Source organism: Mastigoproctus giganteus, chromosome 1 (assembly GCF_048544385.1).
Source record: "Mastigoproctus giganteus isolate SK-2022 chromosome 1, ASM4854438v1, whole genome shotgun sequence".
In the NCBI taxonomy this organism is placed as follows: Eukaryota; Metazoa; Arthropoda; class Arachnida; order Uropygi; family Thelyphonidae; genus Mastigoproctus; species Mastigoproctus giganteus.
Genome location: NC_143575.1, coordinates 240,072,128 through 240,083,258, shown reverse-complemented (window position 1 = coordinate 240,083,258; position 11,131 = coordinate 240,072,128).

Genomic DNA, 11,131 nt, shown 5'->3' with positions numbered 1-11,131 from the left:
GTTTCATAAATAGGTATTATTTTAAAGAATGTACACAGGGGTCATAAATTTCGAAATGATATCTCATGGGCGAATAAACACTAGCCAATACGATTTTTACCTCCAAGAACTTAAATGCTGTTTTTAACCAATTTTTATGCGTAGATTTCGAAAATCACCGTGATACATGAAGTTTCACATCACAGCACAGTTATTAACAGATGTAAGATAATTCAGTTAATTTTAGCAATCAATTCTGGCCTCGGTTTTCTTGCGATAAACATAAACAGACTTCTACCTATGGTTCTTAGGTTCAAATTCCGATTCAACGATTTACAATTTTTAAAAAAATTTCTAAGTTACCCTATGAGAGAGAAAGAGATAGAAGTAGAAGGGAATCAGCAAGGAAGAGAAGAATGATGATATCCAGCTTAGCACCCTGGGTTTGCCAAGCTCATACTCACCAGATATGAGCTCCTGGGGTATAAAATGGATCACCTTAAGTTATAATAAAGAATGATTAATTGCTTAATATCTTTATAATCATTAACAAAGAGGTTGCTTAGCAAATGTTTAGCAATACACGACTGTTTTGTTTTCTTTGAGCTGTATGATATCACATAACATGCGTCAGTTCACCAATCCTGGCCTTCATTTCTCTAATTCTGACTATAAATAGGTTCTTAAGGAATTTAATACTCTTTTTCGTGTGTTCCATTACTAACTATCCTCTTGTGAATAGCTGATCCATTATCGATCACATTTCCATTCAGGCTCTCTAGTTTTGTGTTTTTCTCAACTAAATCACCTTTCAGATTTCCAGCGCATAAGAGGGAGAACGTCTTGATTTCGTTGATATTCTTATTAGTTCGTCGTAGGTAAGCCTGGATGTAGAAGTTAATAAATAAAGTAAAGAACAATAAACAAGGGAGAGCATATATCAAACTGTAGAGTGTTCGATATCCACAGTTCTTTTGGTATAACACTATCTGGAGGTAATAAGCACTAATCAAACACAGCTAGACCTAAATTTAAAAAAGAAAGAGACTAATATGAGCTACATCGAGAGTGCCTCCTAAATCATCAATATGTTCTGCTTGCAGGTATGCACAATAGTGGATAAAAACTTATAATGGCCAGAAGAACAACGATACACAACACTACACTTACAAAATCCATACACCTTTAAATCTCTAGCCTTTTAAGGGAACTGTTACACCCACAATGAAAGCAACGCGGAGATGGGGAAAACCCCTGGCGCGGCTAGACACGAATACACTTTACATTTTTTTCTCTATTTGATGACGAAGCAGAGAATTCAAACGGCTGAAAAATACCAGATTTTCGGACATGTATTGGGCCATTTTTGATCTTATTTCTAAAAGTTATTTATGGTGAACAAATGTTTTTGCTTTTTGTTTCAGATATCCTGGAAATATCTTTGAACTCAAACTATATTAAACTGTTGGAGTGTAAGGGATAAACTGTTTAAGCAGAGAAAACATTCCCCAGCGAAAAAGAAAGACTTGAACATGTTTTGCATCGTTAATTGGAGCTCGCTTAAAACAAACATTTTTCTTATTGCAAGGATTTCTAAATGGTTTGTTAAAAAAATCACACTACTTATCCATGAACATTAGAAGAAGGAAAAAGAAACAGTTATAAAAATACTATTTCCAAATGTCATGGTAATTCAAGTAAGAACAGCAATCTGATCAATGTACTGCCCTGCAGGAAAAAAAAAGTTGTCTTACCAATAGAGTATACTCAGTGGTCACTTTATTAGATACACTTAACTAAAGCGAGTAATTCTTCCTATAATTCTCAAAACAGCCTAGATTCTTCGTGAATAGACACGAAGACGTGTCGAAAGCATGCCATGGGGATGTTGATGCTGCTCAACTGCTTCCCACAGTTGTTCCAAATTGTATGGCTGAGGTCTCTGTTCTGAATCCAGTTCAGGAAATACGGAGGTTCTCAAAGGAATCGATATCTGGTGACAGGCGAGACCACTACAGTCGGCTGAATTACAACCCTGGCATTGTGTCATTGTTTATTATCCTGTTGGAAGAACTCATTTGCAGATAAACACATTCCGAATGGGTTCTTTCAACAGGATAGTATCAAGGGACACAATGCGCATCACAGAAATACTGCCAACACCATTACACGTCACCATCAACTGACATTGTTGACACTTGACAGGATGGATCCATGTACGCTTATAGTCTTTGCCGTATTCTAGTCCTTCAATCAGAGTCAAACCGCAGGAAGGTGCTAAATACGCGAGAAATCAGTGGGCCTTGTACGCAAGGAATATACCATGTCTACCAACTTTATACTCAGTAATCACTGCATAATATTCATAGTTCAGCGTAGTGTTCCGTAAATCTGTGTAGGCGTTCATAATTCAGTAATCACTGAATTATGAACACCTTCTAACCGCTGACAGCCACTATTCGCCTAGAGATTGACTCCACTAGATGTCCCAAGATCTAGTGGAGTCAATAAGGACCTGCAGCGAAGCTGCTCCCAAGGCTTTCCAAAGTGTTGGAATAGATGACAATTGCTTAATCATACTCCTCACTTCCCATTCCAAAACACTCCATAGGTGTTCAATTGGATTGAGCTCAATTGAAGTGTGAGCCAAATCAAGATGGGTGATAGCTTCATTGTGTTCCTAGAACCATGTGTGCACAGTACGAGCCCAATGACACACTGCGAATTATCGTCTTGGAAGATCTCATTTCTGACCGGGAAAAAATTCAACGTGGTAGGGTTCACATAGTCTCCTAAGAGCTCCCAGTAGATATCACCAGTGAAACGTTGGTCCATACGTACCAAGGGTTCTAGTTCAGAAACACAAAACATACCCCATATTACGTAATCACCGCCACCTCCCTAGATTGTGGACACAATGCACAATAGATCCATGGACTCGTGTTGCTTGTGGTAAACGCGAAGGTGTCCATCGGCGTATTGCACCAGACATTTGGACTCATACGACCGGCACACTCGTTTCCAGTTTTCTAGTGTTCAACCACCGTGCTGTTGACGCCAGAGCATTCGCCGTCGACGACCATCACCCTGATGATCGTCGAGGAGAGTTGTCTCTTGGGTCGTCTGCTCTGGAACCCCACGTCTGAGTGTTTATTGGTATTTATTGTATATTTACTCGATGGAAGTCACTGTTCAGTCAGTGCTCTCTCACAACTGAGTACAACTTAATGATGATAACTGGTTAGAAAAAAAACATGGTGAGCTGGTCTCCAGGCGTGGTATAGTCGGTATAGTCACATAACGTTGCTTTAAGTGCATTTCCTTCAAAAAAAGGGGAAAAAAGTGATCTTTTCAGGTATAAATGAGCTGCTATCTTTATAATGTTAGGCAGTTATAAGTGCACTGCCTTTTGCACTTTAATTTCCTTATCCCTTTTTATATTCCTTAATCTATTAAGTTTCTATCTTTAATTTTTCTGTTATTATTATTACTTTAGTTTTCACACATATTTATTTTCTTATTCTTTTTTTAAACTGGTCTCTTTTAGGGAGGAATCAGCGCGGCCCTGATTCAGAAAGCATTTTATTTTATTTTATTAATAATTTTTCTCTTATTTTCTTTTTTGTTCATGGTCTCCTATTTCTATTAATATTATTTTAAAACTATTATTTTTCTTTTGTTTATTCTAATATATCTTAATATCCCTCTTTTTATTTTTCTCTATTTGTAATTGTGGTACTGCATTCACATGCAAATGGCTTCTGGCTTCCAGTGGATGCGGATCTTCAGATTAGTCCTCTTGTACTAGTCAGTACGTGGCAGTTGTGGCCCGCATCTTCGTGGAATGGACGGGTATTAGGCAGGAACTTTCATCTTAATTGCTACTTCCTTGAAGCAAAGTGGGCAGAAGCAACTTAACAAGAGAACGACACAGACACACTACACAAATCTAACACCACGCTCAATTCTGGCTATTTTACAGGGTTACAAGCTTTCATGAGCCGCCATACATCAGACACAGTCCACATACGTCCGGATATGCGGCGCATCATCATTTGGGATATTATTCTTGCATTTCCCGACATTGCATTGCATTGCGATTGCAACTATCGCATAGTGACCTCCTGTTGAGCCCGCACAAGCTTCATCTTTCGCTTACCACGAACATTCACCTTTGAGTAATTCTTTACAGTTCTGTCGGGGGAAAGTGGCTTGACCCATTCGATACTATTTTTTGTACACCTTAACCACCTACAAGGAATACCCTACAATAGTTTATACCTAATCTGTGCTCTGGAGCACCGATGGAAGGTGTCCATATGGAGAAAACCACAGAGAAAACACTAAATCTATTCCGTTGTACACCGACAATAAAGCTCTAGAGCAGTGGTTCTCAACCTTATTACCCCGTACACCCTTTTCACCGTATGTTACAATGTCATTCCGCCTTTCCAAGATTGATGTCATTCCCCCTTCCATAATTGTCTGACTCAAAAGGTGCATTCCAAAAAAGATAAAAAAGTGAAATATTTATCTTTATTTTTAATACAATGGTCCTCGATTTGTATACCTCAATCCGTTGGAATATTGATCTTTCTACAAACTACAATTCTACAATCTGTGGAATTGTAGTTTGTAGAAAGATCAATATTCCAATGGGTTGAGTTTGTCAATCTGTGGTCTCAATTTCCCTCCCGGAAACCCTAAAATTCCCCTCTGGGAGGTAATTCCTTCCCTGGTTGAGAACCCCTGCTCTAGAGGAAATGTAATTGCGTAGGGAGTAGTTTCGTGACATATGTGAACGTCTAATACACCCAGAAATGTTTCATATTCACCCCTATTTTAACCACGATAGTTTCAAGATGGTAATGCAACCATCCACTGATCTAAATTTTTGCGAGAGTGTGGTTTAAGGAACACGTGGAAAATTTAAACCAGCTAAGCTGGTCAACAGAATCCCAACACAAGAAATTCATTAATATATTGAAAAATTATGAATTTCAAAATAATGTTGAAAAAACCATGAATAAGAGAAACTTCCTGTTCCTATGAACAGAACTAGAAGGTGTCGCCCACCACCCGTTTTAAGTAACCATTATAGAGATCATTTTTACGAAAATCAGGTAATTTTACATGAAAATGAAATTATCGCAAACATTACAAGACTGTGATAATTATATAAAAACAAGAAAATATTGTTATCATTATGATAAACCGAGAAATTATTGAGAAGGTTTCATTGAAATTCTTCTTTTTTTATGGGGTTGCCGTTTTAAATGAGATCCCATGAAAATGCGAATAACCTCCATTAAAAAATTGTACTAAAGATATAAAATTTATCAGTAAGACTGATGTCGCTATCTCTGGCCAACAAGAAACCAATGAATGAGCATGCTCCCAAGCAGTAAATGGACTTGGCATATTGTCATTAGCATTAGTAGAGGCATATGATGCAAGAAAGCAAGCTTATGCAGCATCAGCCAAAAAAAAAAAAAAAAAAAAAACCCTTATTTCACCCCTCCGTTCGGTCGAAATACCTGTCCAGCTGAGCCTTAAATTTATTTAGGCTATCAACTTCCACTACAAGGGATGGAAGTCTGTTCCACCAACCAACCACCCGCTGGCTAAAGGCCACCTTCTGCACATCTATCCTACATCTCTCTTTCCTCAATTTGAATTTATGCCTTCTCACGGGATTATTCTGAGCAAGAGGAAGAATGCCATCAGCATTGAGCATGCTCAAACTATTTAAGGCTTTATACACCTCTATCAGATCACCTCGACGGTGCCTAGTCTCCAGACACTGTAATTTGCAAAACTTAAGCCTTTCTTCGTAAGAGCACCCCTTTGTTCCATTCACTAATCTTGTTGCCCTTCTCTGTACTCGTTCCAGCAGCTCTACATCCTCCTTGAAATGAGGCTTCCAGACCTGTATACAGTATTCAAGGTGTGGCCTGACCATTGCCTTATATAAGGGGATAATCACTTTCTTATCGCAGTTAGAAAAATTCCTGTATATCATTGACAAGCTACCATGAGCTACTCTTGCACCCTGTCTGCACTGCTCAGAGAACTTCATATCTGCCTGCACAATTACCCCCAGGCCCTTTATGTTCTCTAACATTGTCAGTGTAATACCACACAGTTGATACGTTGCTCTGGGTTGCTGTTTCCCATGTGTAGTACTTTGCATTTGTCAATGTTAAACTTCATTTGCCACCTCTCAGCCTGAAGAGGCTGAGAGGTGGCAAATGAAGCTGCTCAACCTTTCGAGATCCTGTTGCAACAGCATAGCGTCAGTAGTGTCCTTGACAACCCTGCCAACCTTTGTATCATCTGCAAACTTGGACATTAAGCCTGATATACCATCATCAATATCATTTATATACACAGAAAACAACAATGGACCCAACACTGAAGCCTGAGGGACTCCACTAATAACATTAGTCCACGATGAGCAGTGTCCACTGATTACCACTCTCTGTCTTTTCCCCCCCTCAACCACCCCTTTATACAACCAGTGCCTCCATTAATTTTCCTGGAACAGAAGTTAAACTCACAGGTCTATAATAACTTTTGTCGCCCTTTGATCCGCCGTTGTGAATTGGGGTCACATTTGCACATCTCCAGTCTGTGGGTACCTCCCCTGAGTCCAAAGAAGCTCTCATAATTATGGCTAAGGGTTTGCTTACTTCCTCTGCTGCCTCCTTTAATATAACTGGATAGATCCCATCCATCCCGGGTGCCTTTCTTGTGTTTATCTTCAACAATTTCTCATCCACTTTACTCTCAGTTATTACAAGATTCTGTAGCTTACTGCTAGAGTTGAATACACCTCTGGCTTTCCCCTCGCTAAATAACTCCTCATGTGTGAATTTCGATGCAAAATATTCATTTAGTTTGTTAGCTACCTGAGCAGGATCATCAACAGTTGACCCATCGATATCAAGTGGACCAATCTGATTCATCCCCTTCCTTCTAGAGTTTACATAAGTGAAGAACTATTTTCTGTTTTTCTATGCGTCCTTTGCCAAGGATTTATCGTAATCTGCCTTCGCCTGCCTAACCTCCTTTGTGGTTTGGTTACAGACCAGCTTATATCTATCATAGGCTTCTGTGTCACATGTTAATTTATATGTATACCAAACATTTTTCTTCTCTGCCATATGTCTCATTAGTTCATCTGACATCCATTTTGGCCTAAACCTTGAACAATATTTCTTAGTTGGTATGTAAAGCCTAGTAGCTTCCAAGATAAGTTCTTTGAATGCTTCCCATTTTGGATTTGCTGTTGGTAACATCATCAGTTGGTCCCACAGTATAGAATTCAAATACTGTCTCAGTCCCTCGTAGTCGCCTTTACGGAAGCAAAAAGCCTTCCCTTTACACCTAATAGTAGTTACCTCTTTGAGTAAATCCCACTTCAGCACACTGTGATCACTGTCACCTAGTGGTTCCTTTATCTGCAGATTCTTAATTAGATAGTATCAAGCTGTAATACTCAATATATTCTACGTTGATAATAATATTAGTAAAATAATAAGAGGAGTTTACCTCAATATAGTATGTAGAACACTTCCGTATGATACCCTCCAGAAATTAAAACGGAAAAAACGAAAAAATCGACAACTTACCGGTACATTAGAGTAAAATATAAATAATTAAATAATCAATTTAACACAATTCAAATCAATTTAAAACAATTAAAAATCAAATTAACGCAATTAAAAGAATCTAACGAAAATATTCAAAACGATTTTCCTTCCTGAAGCTGCCAACGCTTTTCGACCGTATATCGTGATCACAGGAATGAAAATTACCGAATCGGGTTAAACCTGATACTTAAATAGAGATTATCACACTCCTCCAAACTGCATACAACGGTTTAACCAGCCAGGTGCGCATCCAGAACGATTTATCTGAGGAATTTACCATCCAAACTGGAGTCCGCCAAGGGGATGTAGCGTCCCCGTTGCTTTTCAACATCGTGGTCGACGCCATTATGAGGCAAGCATTCAGAAACAGACAGGGCATACAATATGACAAGGATCACTATGTGACTGACCTGATGTTTGCTGATGATAGTGCTATCCTTGCCAGTAACGACGCTGAAGCCACGGACATCCTCTACGACATTGCCCGCATTGCCCGGCCATACGGTTTGAAGATCAATGCTGGTAAGACAAAGGCCCTGACAACAAATGGATCGCAAGCCACCATCTATCTCGAAGGCGTCCAGATCGAGCAAGTGCAGGACTTTAAATACCTTGGGTCGCTGGTCCAGGAGAAGAAAGTTGCATCCACCATGGAAATCCACAGCAGAATTGGACAGGCGGCCACTGCGTTCGCCTCGCTCAAATGGTGTCTGTGGAAGAGGACCAACATTTCCACAAAGACTAAAATCCGACTCTTCCGGACTTTGATCCTGCCCATTCTTCTTTACGGATCGGAAACATGGATTTGTCTCAAGTTAGATTTGAACAAACTTGAGGTATTCCAAATGCGATGCCTGCGGCAGATCTTGGGCATCTCTCTTCGCGACCGCATCACTAATGATACCATCCGCGCCAGATGCCAACAGCAACCAACGATTGCCGACCAAATCCAGAAGCGAAGGCTTAGATGGTTTGGCCACGTATGTAGAATGGGCACGAACAGAATACCATCCAGACTCCTTTGGAGACAACGACCCACCCAATGGAGCATCCAACGGACCGCGCCTAGGAAAACGTGGGCCAAGCAAGTGGAAAATGACTTGAAGAGCCGACGTCTCGACCCTAACCAGGCCAGGACTGACGCCATTGATCGTAAGGTATGGAAGAACATCACAGAGCAAGTCCGAAACCCTGCGGCACCTACAGCAGTATACTGGTTGCGTGGCCAACCGCCTCCCCCAGCTGCCAGCTAAGGACCAAAGAAGAAATAGATTTATTTTTTGTCTTAGCGCATGCGCGTAAAGGTCCACACATCGGAGATCAAATATGGCCGCCGAACATTAACAGAATTCTCGTGTAATTTAATTTCAACGGTTTCTGCAATTAATAGTCGCGTATAATTACGTTGAAAGTTAAGTATTTTGGCCTCGTTAAATAAAAAAGTATGTTTTTCGTTAATGGCATGAAAGGCTAATTCTGACGCTGCTGAACGAGAAGCACGAACTGAGGCTTCGTGTTGATTTACACGAATATTAAGAGAAAATCGCGTCGAACCTTGATAAGACGAGTCGCAATCACCGCAAGAAATGTTGTATACTAGATCATTAATTTGTGTTGCGAACGAGGAAAGGACTGAGCGATTGTTCAGTATAGTGTGTAACTTTCGTATTGGCCTAGCTATAATTTTAAATTCGGTATCTTTAAAGAATCTGTTAAGTTGTTTGTGCCACTATTCAACATGTGGGACAGAAATAAAGTAATTTTTGATATTACTATTGTTGATTGGTGTGGTATTTTGTATCCTATCCTTAGCTTGTACCCTAATTCGGTTTATTGTGGTAATGGAATAACCCCTGTTCAAGAATCTGCTAGTTGATATTTGTATTTCTGAGTCCAAAGCAGATTCCGTCGTTGAATATTTGTAGGCATTAAGAAATTGATTAAAGATAATCGATCTTTTGTAGGTGAACGGGTGATAGCTATTATAATGTAGAAGCATACCGGTGTTTGTAGGTTTTAGATAGATGCTAAATTATATTTTATTCGAGTCCCGGGTAAGTGTGATATTTAGAAAGTTTAATGACTTTGTATCCGTATCCTCCCTTTCCAATGTAAATTTGAGTCTAGAATGAATATTATTAAACGAATGTAAAATGTCTTGGATAGTACTACTATCGGTTCACTGATAACTAGAACATCGTCTAAATACCTCCCATAATATGTGATACGGGGTCGAAAAGGTGTCAAATGTATATGCTCAATCGTTGAGAGATAGATCTCTGATATTAAGCCACTCAGGCAGATTCTTAATGCATGAAGAATCACTACTGATAATTGTGGATATTAAGATCGTTTATTTTGCTATTAACCAAACCACTATACATTAAGGTAACGTTTCGAGAACTTTGCCGGAACCCATCCTCAGGCCGTGCATAGCCTGTTGAAATCCTTATGCTTGCTGACTGTTTCAATTCCAATTGCACGTTTTGTTTTTCGATTAGTACATCAATTTTCAATTTTTAGCGAGTGTTGGAGTCTTTCAGCAATTCTTGGAATTTATCAATGCAGTCCTTCGTGTCCATGGTAACTGTGGTGTTTCCTTTATCTTCTTTTGATATGAAGATTTTTTTTGTCTTTCTTTAGATCTGTTAATGCTCTTCTCTTGCAGGTTGTTAAAATCTTGAATTTCTTGTAGATCTTCTTTTAGTCTGTGTTCTGATGTTACTGTATGGAAGTGACGTTATGGGAATCCCTGATTTGGACATCCCAGACGTTCCTCGGGCTGTTTTGGTGCTGAGCCAAGAAGTTAAGTGTGGGGACTTGATTCGGGTACGTTTGAAACTTTTAAACCTTTATGTACTGTATTTTCTTCCTCTGCAGTAAGAGAACGTCGTGATGGCACAGAACGTACTATCGGAATTGAGACATTCGGCAAAGCAGAAGGCTGGAACCAGCTTATGTATGGTATTAGGATGGGTTCCGGAAAAAATTCCCGAAACGTTACTTTAATGTATGGTGATTTAGTTAATAGCAAAATAAACGATCTTAATAATCACGTGGTATAAGAGTTGTCATTATAGAAATCTAGATTCCAAAGATCACTTCTACTGAAGCAGGGATATCAGCTAATAGTGGCCGACTGATCAGTGAGGGCGCGCAGCACTACTTGCATTTCAGTTAAATTGATAACTGTTCGAGCCCACGTTACCGCTAAATACTGTTAATAACAATACTCGTGACAGAGCCAATGTGGTCACTGTGCCCATACAATGTTCCGACGAGACTTTTCTTCAAAAACTCTGACCATCACTGAAAAAATTCACGCTAAAGATTTAGTCTCACAAAACGCACTAATTTTAAAATGAAGATGTTTTTCTGCAGCAGATCAGGCTGGTGAAAAACCGTGGTAGCCACATTGAATCAAAGTCTAGGTGGTTCTGGATGCAATAAGAATACCCACATTCTCGAGTGGCAAGACAGTGCAAAGCCCAATCATC